Source organism: Brassica napus, chromosome C6 (assembly GCF_020379485.1).
Source record: "Brassica napus cultivar Da-Ae chromosome C6, Da-Ae, whole genome shotgun sequence".
NCBI classification, from domain to species: domain Eukaryota; kingdom Viridiplantae; phylum Streptophyta; class Magnoliopsida; order Brassicales; family Brassicaceae; genus Brassica; species Brassica napus.
Window position 1 is genome coordinate 11,220,986 of NC_063449.1, and position 14,212 is coordinate 11,235,197.

The 14,212-nt window shown below is 34.0% G+C and overlaps 1 pseudogene; it reads left to right on the top strand.

The window, feature by feature from the left end:
• Positions 1-8,774: 8,774 nt before the first annotated feature.
• On the top strand, positions 8,775-11,771 carry LOC111213161 (annotated as a pseudogene).
• Positions 11,772-14,212: the final 2,441 nt, after the last annotated feature.

The window sequence follows — 14,212 nt, forward strand, 5'->3', positions numbered from 1 at the left end:
TTGGTATGTGCTATGGATCTCTTTCGCTTTGATAATATTTAATCTCTATTTTTTTTTAGATTCATGTATCTCATTACTTTTTTATTTAAATTTTCCATTTTGATCATCCATATTGTCAAATTAGTGCAGAGGTCAAAATACCCATACCTCAAAAATACAATGGTTGTTTGTATTATAGAAGAACTAATATTTCCACATATCTAATTTTGTTTTTTCAGCACATATAGATAAGATGATTAAACAAGAAAACTAAACTTTTTAATAGCCAAATAGATAAGATGATTATTATAGAAGAAATATTGTTCTCACATGTCTAATTAAGTTTTTCAGCACATATAGATAAGATGTTTATGAAAGAAAATCAAATATTTTAATAAGCCAAATATATAAGATGATTATTATAGAAGAACTAATGTTACCACATGTCTAATTATGTTTTTCAGCACATATAAATAATATGATTAAGCAAAAAAACAAAAATTTTAATAATCCAAATAGATAAGATGATTATTATAGAAGAACAAATGTTCTCACATGCCTAATTATGTTTTTCAGCACATATAGATAAGATGATTAAACAAGAAATTTTTTCTTAATAAGCTATATAGATAAGATGATTATTATAAAAGAACTACTGTTCCCACAAGTATAATTATGTTTTTCAACATATACATATATAATGATTAAGAAAGAAAAAGCAAATGTTTTAATAAGCCAAATAGATAAGATGATTATTACAGAAGAATCAATATTCCCACATGTCTAATTATATTTTTAATTACATATAGATAAGATGATTAAGCAAGAAAATAAAATATTTTAATTAGCCAAATAGATAAGATGATTATTATAGAAAAAATAGTGTTCTCACATGTCTAATTATGTTTTTCAGCACTTGTAGATAAGATGATTACGCAAACATTTTTTTTTAATAAGCCAAATAGATAAGATGATTATTATAGAAGAACTAATGTTCCCACATGTCAAATTATGTATTTCAGCACATATAGATAAGATGATTAAGCAAGAAAATTATTTTTTATAAGTCAAATCAATAAGATCATTATTATAGAAATATAATGTTAAAGATGATTATTATAGAAGAACTAATGTTTTCACATGTCTAATTATGTTTTTCAGAACATCTAAATAAGATGATTAAGCAAGAAAATCAAAATTTGTAAAAAGCCAAATAGATAAGATGATTATTATAGAAGATTTAACGTTCTCATATGTCTAATTATGTTTTTCAGCACATATAGATAAAATTATTAATCAAGAAAAACAATTTTTAATAAGCCAAATAGATAAGATTATTATTACAGAAGAACTAAAATTCCCACATGTCTAATTATGTTTTTCAGCACATATAGATAAGATGATTAAACAAGAAAAACAAATTATTTAATAAGCCAAATAGATAAGATGATTATTGTAGAATAAATAATGTTACCACATGTCGAATTATGTATTTCAGCACATATTGATAAGAAGATTAAGCAAGAAAATGAAAATTTATAATAAGCCAAATAGATAAGATGATTCTTATAAAAGAACAAATGTTTCCATATGTCTAATTTGTTTTTCAGCACATATAGATAACATGATTAAGCAAGAAAAGCAAAAAGGTTAATAAACCAAACAAATAAGATGATTATCATAGAAAAAATAATGTTTTCACATGCCTAATTATGTTTTTCAGCACTTATAGATAAGATGATTAAGCAAGAAAAATATTTTTTTAAAATGACCCAAATAGATAAGATGATTATTAGATAAGAATAATGTTCCCACAAGTATAATTATGTTTTCAACACATATAGATATAATGATTAAGAAAGAAAATCACATGTTTTAATAAGCCAAATAGATAAGATGATTGTTATAGAAGAATTAATGTTTCCATATGTCTAATTATGTTTTTCAGCACATATAGATAAGATGATTAAGCAAGAAAAGAAAATCTTTTAATTAGGCAAATAGATAAGATGATTACTATAGAAGAACTAATGTTCCCACATGTTTAATTATGTTTTTTTTAATGACATATATACAAGATGATTAAGCAAGAAAGACAAATTTTTAATAAGCCAAATAGATAAGATAATTATTATAGAAGAACTAATGTTCCCACATGTCAAATTATGTATTTCAGCACAATAGATAATGATTAAGCAAGAAAATAATATTTTTTGATAAGCCAAATCGATAAGATGATTATTATAGAAGAAATAATGTTTGTACATGACTAATTATGTTTTTTCCAGCACATATAGATAATATGATTAAACAAGAAAAACAAATCTTTTATTAAGCCAAATATATAAGATGATTATTATAAAAGAACTAATGTTCCCACATATCTAATTTGTTTTTCAGCACTTATAGATAAGATGATTAAACAAGAAAAGCAAATCTTTTAATAAGCCAAATATATAAGACAATTATTATAGATGAACTAATGTTCTCACATGTCTAATTATGTGTTTCAGCACACATAGATAACATGATTAATCAAGAAAATCAAAATTTTCAATAAGCCAAATAAATAAGATGATTATTATAGAAGAAATAATGTTCTTACATATCTAATTGCGTAGCACATATAGATATGATAATTAAGAAAAAAAGCAAATTTTGTAATAAGCCAAATATATAAGATGATTATTAAAGAAGAACTAATGTTTGCACATGTCTAATTATGCATTTCAGTACATATAGATATGATGATTAAGCAAGAAAATCAAAATTTTCAATAAGCCAAATAAATAAGATGTTTATTATAGAAGGGAAAATGTTCCCACATCTCTAATTATGTATTTTAGAACATATGATTAAGCGAGAAATTCAAAATTTTCATTAAGCCAAATAGATAATATGATTATTATAGAAGAAATAATGTCCATTTATGTTTTTCATCACATATAGATAAGATGATTAAGCAAGAAAAACAACTTTTTTAATAATCCAAATCTATAAGATGATTATAATAGAAGAACTAATGTTCTTACATGTCTAATTATGTTTTTCAGCACAAATAGATAAGATGATTAAGCAAGAAAAGTAAAAAATTTAATAAGCCAAATAGATAAGATGATTATTATCAAAGAACAAATGTTCCCACATGTCTAATTATTTTTTTCAGCACGTAAAAATAAGTTGATTAAGAACGAATTTTTTTTTTTAATAAGCCAAATAGATAAGATGATTATTATAGAAGAAATAATGTTTCCCCATGTCTAATTCTATTTTCAGCACATATAGATAAGATAACTAAGAAAAATAAGTAAATATTTTAATAAGCCAAATAGATACGATGATTATTATAAAAGAAGTAATGTTCCCGCATTTCTAATTATGTTTTTCATCATATATAAATAAGATGATTAAACAAGAAAAATAAATCTTTTGATAAGCCAAATAGATAAGATTATTATTATAGAAGAATTAATGTTCTCACATGTCTAATTATGTTTTTGAGCACATATAGATAAGATGATTAAGTAAGAAAATCAATTTTCTAAATAAGCCATATAGATAAGATGATTATTATAGAAAAAATAATGTTTCCACATGTCTAATTATGTTTTTCAGCACATATAGATTAGATGATTAAGCAAGAAAAACAACTCTTTTAATAAGCCAAATAGATAAGATGATTATTATATAAGAAATAATGTCCATACATGTCTAATTATGTTTTTCAGCACATGTAGATAAGATGATTAAGAAAGAAAATCAAATATTTTAATAATCCAAATGGATATAAGATGATTATTATAGAAAAACGAAAGTTCCCACATGTCTAATTATGTTTTTCAGCTTATATATATAAGATGATTAAACAAGAATTTTTTTTTTTATCTCACATAAAAATAAACTCGGAGCTTGTGGATAAAAGTTGTTATTATTGGCCACAATTTGGCATCTCAAATCAAGTTCACCAAGGAGGTTTGGTCACAATTTGATAAATTATTTTATTTATTATGTTTAACATTATTTATTCATAATTAATTTTTAATATTGTTTATACTTTTTTTGTTTGTAATGTCAGCCGTAGGGACTATGAAAATGGGTTTGGAAAATAATGGATAAAAAATTTTCCAAACAAATATTCCAAATAACTCTGTAATTCTAATTTTTTTAATTTTTATATTTATGTGGTTAGATTTCTAATTATAATGCATGTTTTAATTTGGTTTGTTAATATAATATAATGTATATTTATTCATTTTTCATCACAGAGTAATTTTGGAGATCTGTGATGAATAGAAAGGTGAAGTAATTGCGGTTGTGTGGTTATGTGTGAGTGGAACACATATTTGAACACAACTATGGAAAAGATTGAATTTGTCTATCAACAGTGTACGCAAAGTGCTTAACATTTAAAAAATATTTTAATATTTATTATTTTGTTTAATAAAAAGATGTTTATTGACAATTTTTTAGTTAGTGGTTTTATGTTTGCAGGTGAATTGCTTTTGAGTTATGGATACATAATGATTTTAAATTTATAATATTATGTTAATGTTTTCTTTTGTTATTCCTATTATCTGTATTTAGAAATAAATGCATCAATTTGGTTTTGCATTTTTTATAAAGAGGAGGTATAATTATGTTTTAACTTCAATGGATATGAATGTATTTGCCGGAATCGTCTCTTATTGAGGATCAATATGAGAAGAGAATGAACAATATGAAAAACATATTTAATAGAAAAAACAGATGAAACAGAGTTCTCGAAGTAAATTTATATACCGAAGTAAAAAAAAAAGGTAGTCAATCACTAAAAGGTGAAAAAATAAAGGGGTAATCTTTAAAAAAAAGATTTGATTCAATTCATCTATGCAGCTTTCGGTATAAATCTCTGCAGATTTCGGTATTAATTTCATCATAGAATTGCCAAGTCGAGTCTTGAATCTCAACTTTGAACAAGATGTGAACAGATTTGATTCAATTCATTTTTTAAGTAGTAGATCTCTAGTAATTTTTTTTTTAAATCCCAAGATTGAGCAGAAATCTTGTTCTTATGCGCCATCACAATGGTTGCAGTCGAAAAATAAATAATAGATATAGAATAAACAAAAGAAAAATACAAAAAATTGTAGAAGTTGGATGACGGCCATGAAAAAATGCAGAAAAAAGAGGATGGAGACAAAATTATATTAATTGTGCCATTCATTAAAAGAAAAATAACAGAAAAGTTATTCTTTTTTTTTCTGGTCAAAGCAGAAGTACTTCATTACTAAACTTAAACAAGGTTTTGCAAGCTAAAAGCTGCAAGAGCGTTTTTCGCTAGCCCATCAGCGACAGAGTTTGCTGATCGGAGAATTACAACAAAAGATAAGGTTGAGAAGAGAGAAATGAGGTGACTAATTTCATGAAGAAGTCTCGCTATCTCATTCAGAACCGTCTCTGAACGCATGGCTGAAATGAGGACACTTGAGTCCGATAGGATCTTTAGATGCGCGATGCCAGAGCTGGAGGCAATCTTCAACGCTTCCCGGACGGCCAGAGCTTCAGCTGTTAATGCAGAGCCCACAAACCCTCTTGCTGCCGCTTCTTTTATCTCCAAGTTCGACTGTCTCTCCTTTAATCTGGCATCTATGAAGTGTGCTGATGCCTCCAGAACCTCAAGGGAGAACTCCGCTTTTCAGAAAAGAGCAAGGCCTCCGCTGAGGCCTATCGGTGGGACGGTGAAGTGGTTTTTATAACCAAGTGATTGGAGCTCTGATAAGACGAAATCATCTTGATTCTTTGTCTCCATCAGGAATAGATTGTCCAGGGCTATAGTTCTTTTCATCTCCCGGAGTCTTGGAACTGTCAAGTCACCTCCCAAACCTTGACAGTTCCAACATACGAGCGCTAAGGAATCGGGTTTCGCTGGACCCGAAAATCCGCTCGACCCTTCCTTGTTGCTGGAATTATCACCACCGGTGGTGTATCTTGAGCCTGAGAACCAGGTAAGTCTTATGTCCTGTCTCTGTCAACACAGAGCTTCTTTCGGGGTGGGTTAGTGGACCTCACTGTCATCTGCTTTGATAGGCGAGTGCTTTGTCTCAGACTTCTCATGACTCTTGGTCTTGTAGCTCTCTTCACGGGCGCTGTAGTAGTAGTTTTCGCCTTCCTTTTTGCCGGGTTTTTTTTTTGCAGCTGGCTTCTTTGCTACTGGCTTCTTGCTTGAGGAGGCTTGCTGCTTCTGGGATGGGCTGACTTCTACTGGGGGCCCAATACGAAGGGAGGTGTACGAACCCTTTTACCTGCTTCATGTGGCCCACCCGGCGAAGAGGTGGTAGCTTTACCCCCTGAGCCTCCTGCCGACAGCTTTGCTCTAAGATCATCCTGATCATAAGTGACTTCAACATCTTGGAGGCGGGCCAGATGAGAGTTTGAGAGTCCCCTGAGCGTTGCGGCTCTTGCTGTGTACCCTCAAGTCTTTCTAACGCTGATCTCCGTTCAAAAGAGCGGCTGGTAACCTCTCCACGTTCCAGAATTCCCGGTAAGTTCATATGTTCTCGAGCTGGCATTGGTGGCGGGGTTCTTGAGGATTGAGAGTGGTCAGATCTGCCCATACCTTGTTGATAGCCCTTGGAGAGTCTAGGGGGGGGGGGAACGTCCTCGATGATCTCTTCTATCTTCAACAGAGGAGCGTGGATGATGGTAGTTATGGTACCTGTCTGTATCTCTTGTTGAAGGTCTTTGCACATAGTTGGATTGATGTCTGGTATGATCATCATGACGCCGCCTCTCCAAGGGGGCCAATATCGAATTTGTTGACCATTGGGATGTAGCTTGATTACCCTGATCTCGAGAATCTGAGGATCTTACTTGGTTGGAGGAGGCTCGTCGTTGGTCATGACGTCTTCTATGCTCCTCCAGGCTCCTCAGAGTATTCTGTTGGCTAATTCCAGTTACATGAGCTGTATTTCTCTGAGATGCCGGTTTGCTGGGGCAAGTCTCCTCCTCATGGAAGAGGGAATAGCAATAAAAACAGTGTTTTTCTAGCTTCTCATATTCCAAATCCACTGTGAGAACATCACTAGAGGGGAGTTCAATCGGTAGTTGCATCTCCAAGTTGCTGAGGCAGTTGACATCTATACGGATCTTGCCTTGAGGGACGTCGTCATCAAGCCTCGGGCCTAGCCCTTTAGCAATGGCGTGAAGCGATTCTAAGGTCCAGTAGTGTAATGATAAGCCGTGGACTTTAATCCAGAAAGGAGTTCTCTTGGGAAACGCCGTAGAGATAACCGGCTCCCATTTCTGAAGGATTATCATCCATCATTTGTAGTGGAAGGGTGCTCGTCGCATAACCGATTGGAGCGCCTCCTCTGTTTCAAACTTGACTTGAAAGAGGTCATGCCCCAGAGTTCTACCAGTGACTGGGGTTTCCAAGTTCCAGTACTGGATGAGCCAGTCCAAGACCCACTGAGTCTTCTGGACTGTAGGGTTAGTGACTCGACCTAAGAGAGTGAGCTTGTTGTCTTCGATAAGTTCTTCATTATTGCTTGGCGGGATCTGGATTGGGGTTCGACGGGAAGGAGGAGGAGCTGGCATCTGTGTTGTCCTCGATGAATTTGCAACCCATTTCCCTTTTTCAGACCTTGTATAGCGGTGAAACATTTTAACTTTCAGAGACAGAACAAAACCTTTCTTGAATCCTCACTGACGAGGTAATATTGGGCTGTGGGTAAGCTGACTAGTAAAATTTCACTAAATCCTCAGAAACAAGGTAAAAAACAACGCTTTCCAGGACTCCATTTTTCCCAAAGTAGCATCTAGATTTGTTCTCTTTTCCTAGTTAAATCTTGTATTGGCCACCGTCTGAAGAAAAGCCTTCACGAGTGGGTACGGTGAGAGGAGATTTCAGGCATGTTGGACGATTTGCGGCGGTTGTCGTGGTTATAGTCCAGGTAGGTTGCGGCGGAATACGGTGGTGTGAGACTCAGATCTGGTTTGGGGAGCTGGCCTCGAAAATCGTGCCTGAGAGCTTTTCCTGGAGCGCGTGCATCTCAGTGTGTTCTCTCATCCGGATTGAAATTCTAATAACAGAAAAGTTATTCTAGTTTATCTATTTCAGTGTCCATCAAAGTTAGTATTTTGTTTTTGAATTATTTAATATACATATTTATCTTAAAATTGAAGAAATATTCAAAATTTGATTAATTTCTGCATAATTGATTCAACGCTAAACCAAATCATATGCAAATGTTTGCACCTAGAGAAATTCCAAACATGGGTTTTTTATCTAGGCTTGCAGTTCTAAACCAAACCAAACTGAAATATTTGGTTATCAGTTTAATTCGGTTAGGAGATTTGGTTCTATTCGGAAATTAAAAAAAAAAGTTTTTTGGTTCTATTTGAGAAAGTTTAGAACCAAACCAAAGTTCAGAACTAACCGAAAACCAAACCAAAATTTTATTTTTCAATTTTGGTTAGATTATAGCCAAATCAATCATTCGAACTAACCGAACCTGCCTGCATACTTTTTGATACGTCGGACAAAAAAAAGAAGGAAAAATGAAACAAAGCAAATAACATGTCAAAGGGTTATTTATGGTTGAAAGCCTAGATAAAAATCAAAGCCCAGAAGATAAAGAATAAAACGAAAAAGATATACATTATATAGGGTTGCAATCTCGGTTCCGTCTCTTCCAAGCAGCTGATTTGAAAGTGTTTTATTGTTACGAAGCCGCCGGACAATATACAATATGTTGAAAAGACATCATGGGTCGAGTAGTTTCGTATTGAAAAGACATCATGGGTCGAGTGTAGGAATGCCACGCGATGTTGTAGAACTCATACTGTAGAGACTCTCGGTGAAAACTCTGCTGAGACTCAGGTGTGTATCCAAGAATTGGAAAACGACAATTGATTCCCGACCTTTACAGAAACAACAGTTGATCCGTCGTAGAAGGCAATCACGGGATGCAGATGATGTCCTTTTTGTGTGCATTCATGATTATAGTGATTACGAAGATGGAAGGATGAGAATTGTGTTGGGGTCTCAAGTAATTTGTACGGTCATGCTCCCTTTTCCTATCATCGAGGTTTGCCATGGTAGTTGTGACGGTCTGCTATGCCTCGCCTATTTTTTCACACCAAATTTCGTGATCAACCCCCTCACTGGATGGCATCAAAGTTTTCCACTTTCTAGATTCCAGCAGCTGTGCCTCGAGTGTTTTGATAAAGGAGACTATAGCATTTGTATTGCTAAGATTGGATTCGGTAAAGACAAACTCAGGGGCACATACAAGCCCGTTTGGCTATACAATTCATCGGAATTTGGACTAGACAATGTTACTACTTGTGAAGTTTTTGATTTTGGGACCAACGCTTGGAGGTACCTTCTCCCTGCTGGATAAGTGGTTACCATTTTCCCATGTATTTAGATGGCTCACTTTATTGGTTCACTGAATGTGAAGAAACCAAGGTGTTATCTTTCTGCCTTCAAACCGAAACTTTTCAAATTATCTCTAAAACTCCCTTTGCCCATCTACTACGTAAACCTAGTGACTTCATCATGTCCGTCCTTGATAACCGCTTGTGTGTCTCCAAGTATACCTGGCCCTACCAAGACATATGGTTGCTCTTGTTAGATGATTCTTCTTCAGGCGGTACATGGGACGAATTTTGTTGCATAAATCTCATCAGAACTTTTGATTGGTTTGGGGCACTCCACTGCGCACTGGAACCAGTAGCAATTCTGGACAAGACTAAGTTATTACTTCATGGTTTTGGATGAATGATACCAATGGGGGCACTGGTGATATATGATCTCCATACTAAATCTCTTTCTTTACTCTACACACCTACCACCCTCGGACAATGTGTTTGTTATTTCCAAAGCTTACTCACTGCTTTACCAAATTAAATTATGTCTCTATCTTTTCTCCATGAACTCCATCAATTTGTGTTTTTGTATCCTTTGTTGTTGTATTTTTCATTTTCTTTTAATCGTTGTAGTTTTAACATTTTTTAAGGGATGTTATTCAAATTCTTTAGAAGAATTACAGGATAAAGACCAGATAAAGCTATAACCCATATCCTTCATACAAAAATTGAATATTTTGAACTGTAGGAATTAAGTACATGTACAACCACAACAATCAAACATAAATTGCAATATAAGGCCAATCAGTAATTCAATACCTTGGTAAGAGACTCATAAAATTGCAATAAGGTTATTTGTCTTTTTCAGGCTATTAATGTTGGAAGAAAGAGAGGAAACTGCACTAACAGCAGATTATTTCCTTGCGTCTTATGGTTCTTGTTCTTGTGGAAATATATAAACAAGCTGATCTTTGAGGGGAAGGACTTTGATATGGACGTAAGATTATAGCAATGATAATGGAAGAAGCAAGTGTCTGGTTCTTATCTCAATCTTTGGAGCAGCAAGAAGAACACAAAGAAAAGAAAGATGAGGAGAGGATCAAGAAGAGATGGTCTAAGCCGTATCAAAACTGGCTAGCATACAAGAAGTCTCAAACTGCTGGTTGCTCGTGGATGGTTAGAGATAGTAAGGGTGATGTGAAATGGCACAGTAGAAGATCCTTTACAGGAATTCTCAACCTCATAAATGCAAAGGTTTGTGCTATATAAGTTGGGCTATTGATAGCATGGTGGATCATAGATTAGATAGAATTATCTTTGGTCTAGACGATCCTGTCTTTGTTGGAAAAACCCAAAACATGGCCGTTTTTTCGAGTTGAAAATTCGTATTTCCTTAACATTTTGAGAAGAATTCCTATGTAGAAGATGTGGTTGGAAGTGAAAGAAACCAATAGAGGAGCTTTTCTCATTGCCAAAGGTGCTGCTCTTCCTCAGTTTGGTCAGTCCTATGTGGCTGCAGGTCATCAGTTTTGGCTTACCAAGCTTTTTGACAATGAGAAAAGTGCTTCCTCTGTTTATGGTTTCCTTTGATGATATTTTTTGTATTCCATGTTCTCTTTTCTTCACGGTCTTTTTATGGGTGAAGATTTGGTGTGACTTGGTTTAGAGTTAGGACTTGTAATAGAATCATGGTGATCTGTTTATATGGTATAAAAGTTTATGTAAGGGAAAAAAAAACAAGAAACTGCACTAACAGCCTATCTCTCATATTGGTTTGCTATCGAGACCTGACTTGACATGTGTTTAAGGGTAAAAATTATTGTGCAAGTTATAATTTTTTACTACTTTGTTCATCACTCCTTCCTAGATACATATGAGACAGTAAACTTTGGTTGATGATAGACGTCGTTATGGATCGTAGAACATTATAAAGGTAATTATGGATACAAACAGGATGTCGGTTTCTGAGACTTGCTTTTGTCGGATCCAAATTCCAAAGCATGAGATAACATTGCAAACATGCGCTGTGAATTTATTAATACTAACAATTTCCTTTTTTCAATATAATAGTGATTCCTTCATCTTACATATTATAGTATTAGAAGAATATTATAAAAGTTTTAATTACATGGTTAATGATCCTAGACGATGCCAAAATATGATTTCCCATTTGGTTTCAACTCCAACATCTAACAAATTGATTATTAACGTGTGTGTGTGTGTGTTGTGACAGTTTTGAATTAGTGAGAGCTGTGAAGGGGAGTCTTGGATGGTGACACATTTCTAAAGGCAAGAAATGTGCTACCAGTTGCTGTCGGTTTAGCTAGAGCTAGCTTGTACATATATTTAGGTCGAATCTGTGGAGTCTGATCATCAAAACTTTATTGCCATGTCTCTGTTGAACTGCGTGGACTTGGGAGAGATTCTTTTTTTTTTTTCAAATTTCCTCTTTATTTATTTTGCAAAAGACGAATTACAAAATTTTTAGACCTACCTTTACCAAAAAAAGAAAAACTCGGGGACTTAAAAAATGCCCTTAAAAGATACTTAGCCAAGTACTTGAGTAAGTGATAGAGGAGCTGCTCGTGATTCTCATGTTTCTAGATAAAAGGTCAAGCTTCAGTCGGATGGTCTGTTTAACCTCCTGAATGATGGCTTGAGTTGGTCTGCTCGCGCTTGAATGGAGGCGACCATTTCTTTCTTTCCAAATCGTGTACACAACCGCTTGGAAGATGAGTTTTACTATAAAGAGAATGTTAGGATCTGTTGAAGAAGTCTTTAGCCACCTGAGACAATCTTCAAACCCTGTGGGAGGATTCACTTGGGTGCGAGAGCAAAAGTAAGACCATATCTCAGAGCTGTATACACAGTCAAAGAACAAGTGCTGTCTAAACTTATCACACCCTGAACAAAGGAGACAGCTCGGAGGTACTTCAAGACCCAAAGCTCTAATCCTATCTCGAGTTGCTAATCTGTTCCAGGCCACCAATCAAGAGATAAACGCATGCTTGGGAATTCTACCTGTAAACCAGACTCGAGAATGCCAAAAAACCGGAGGATTTGGAGGGTGAAGAGTAGACCACGTCTTAGCGGTAGAGAAAACATTTGAAAGGGAATCATTTCCCGTTCTCCATAGGTACTTATCATCGCTTGATGAAATCACAATCGGCTCAGACGGTGGCAGACATTGCTTAAGCAAGGTGATTATGGCGTTTCTACTACGAGAAGCACTTAACCACCATTCTCCATTCACTAAAGCTTCTGCCACTGTCGCATCCTTGTGCAGACCTGAAACTGCTGGACCTCTCTCATCAGTCAAGTGAATCAAGGGGCCTAGAGCCGTCCAATTATCATACCAGAAGGTAGCAGTCGTGCCAGAACCCACTTCGCAGATAACAAAGGGTCTAGCTAACGTTCTTAATTTGCACAGTTTCTTCCATATCCAGCTATCCCCTCGATGAGGCTCCAGCTCCCAAAAATTGGCGGCTCCAATCTAGAGAGATACCCAAGGGAGAACCTAGAATTTCTTAATGGAGCTTAGTGAAACAAAGATGGGACACGAATGAGAGGTTTCTTTTTAATATATTTCGCATGGCATCCATATGTAAAATCTTTGCAGAACTGGAACCCTCTTAGGTTTTACGTTGAGGAAGCTATGTGGATAACAATCTTGATGATGAGTTTGTTGGTTGCTAGAAGCTTGCTGGGATTGGTTTTGTAGAGGTTTACTATCCGAATTCAATCAAGTGGCATGATGCAATTCAGTTTTAGCTCAAGATCTTCCTGGTTTAGAGTTATATTACTTGTTCTCCAAGTACATACATATTTATATATTTCTTTCTACAAGTAGTTATATAGATATTCTTATACAATCATGAATTCATATAATCGTTCCATTATCTTATATGATATCAGAGCCACTAGCTAGTTTTTGTCTCTTACCATTTGATCTTAAAGTTTTTTAAAAGATGATTTAAGGAAACAAAACAACAGTGTATCACATTAGCAATCTTTTAATGTAATTTATTTTACATATGCAGACAAATCATCAGAAATTCAGACACAAAAGCTTTATTGTGTTAGACAATACCAAAATGAGGAATCAATACTTTTGCATTAGGTGCATAGAACTTTGAGAGGTCACATTATCTCAATTCCAAAACATTTCTCTGTTTTGGGTTCACCTCAGCCATTTCTTCACTCTAACAACTTGTAGCATCTCAATATATTTGGCTTATTTTTTTTTAAACACATTTGGCTTATTAAAAGAAATTGCTTTTCGATGAAAAAAATAATAAAAATAAAAATTGTTTTTCTTGCTTAATCATCTTATCTGTATGTACTTAAAACATAATTAGACATGTGGAAATATTAGTTCTTCTGTAATACACACAACCATTATATTTTTAAGAAATTGTATTTTTGACCTTTGCACTATTTGACATAGTGGACGATCAAAATGACAAATTTAAATACAAAAGTAATGAAATAGATGAATATGAGATTAAGTATTATTATAGTTGAACACTTCGCATAACAAATTTAAAACTCGAAGAATCAATACACATATAAATTAAAAGCATCAATACACATTGAATACTTTTAGTGACGGATAAAAGACTCATAACACTATAAAAAGAGAAGACTGGCGAAGAAAATCATCTTAGGAACCATAGCATTGATAGCAATTTATTTTTTTCTAAAAAAATTTATTGAACATTTCTTGTTCACTCCATAAAGCTCTTGGGATAAAGAAACCTTATCATCTGAAAAATTACATGCCACCAGCTCTTGAAGACTTAACATAAAGAATTTTTAGAGATAAACTCCTTTGGTGTTGTGTTACCTTCGCCAAATGAGCATAGTTGAGTGTAGTTACACT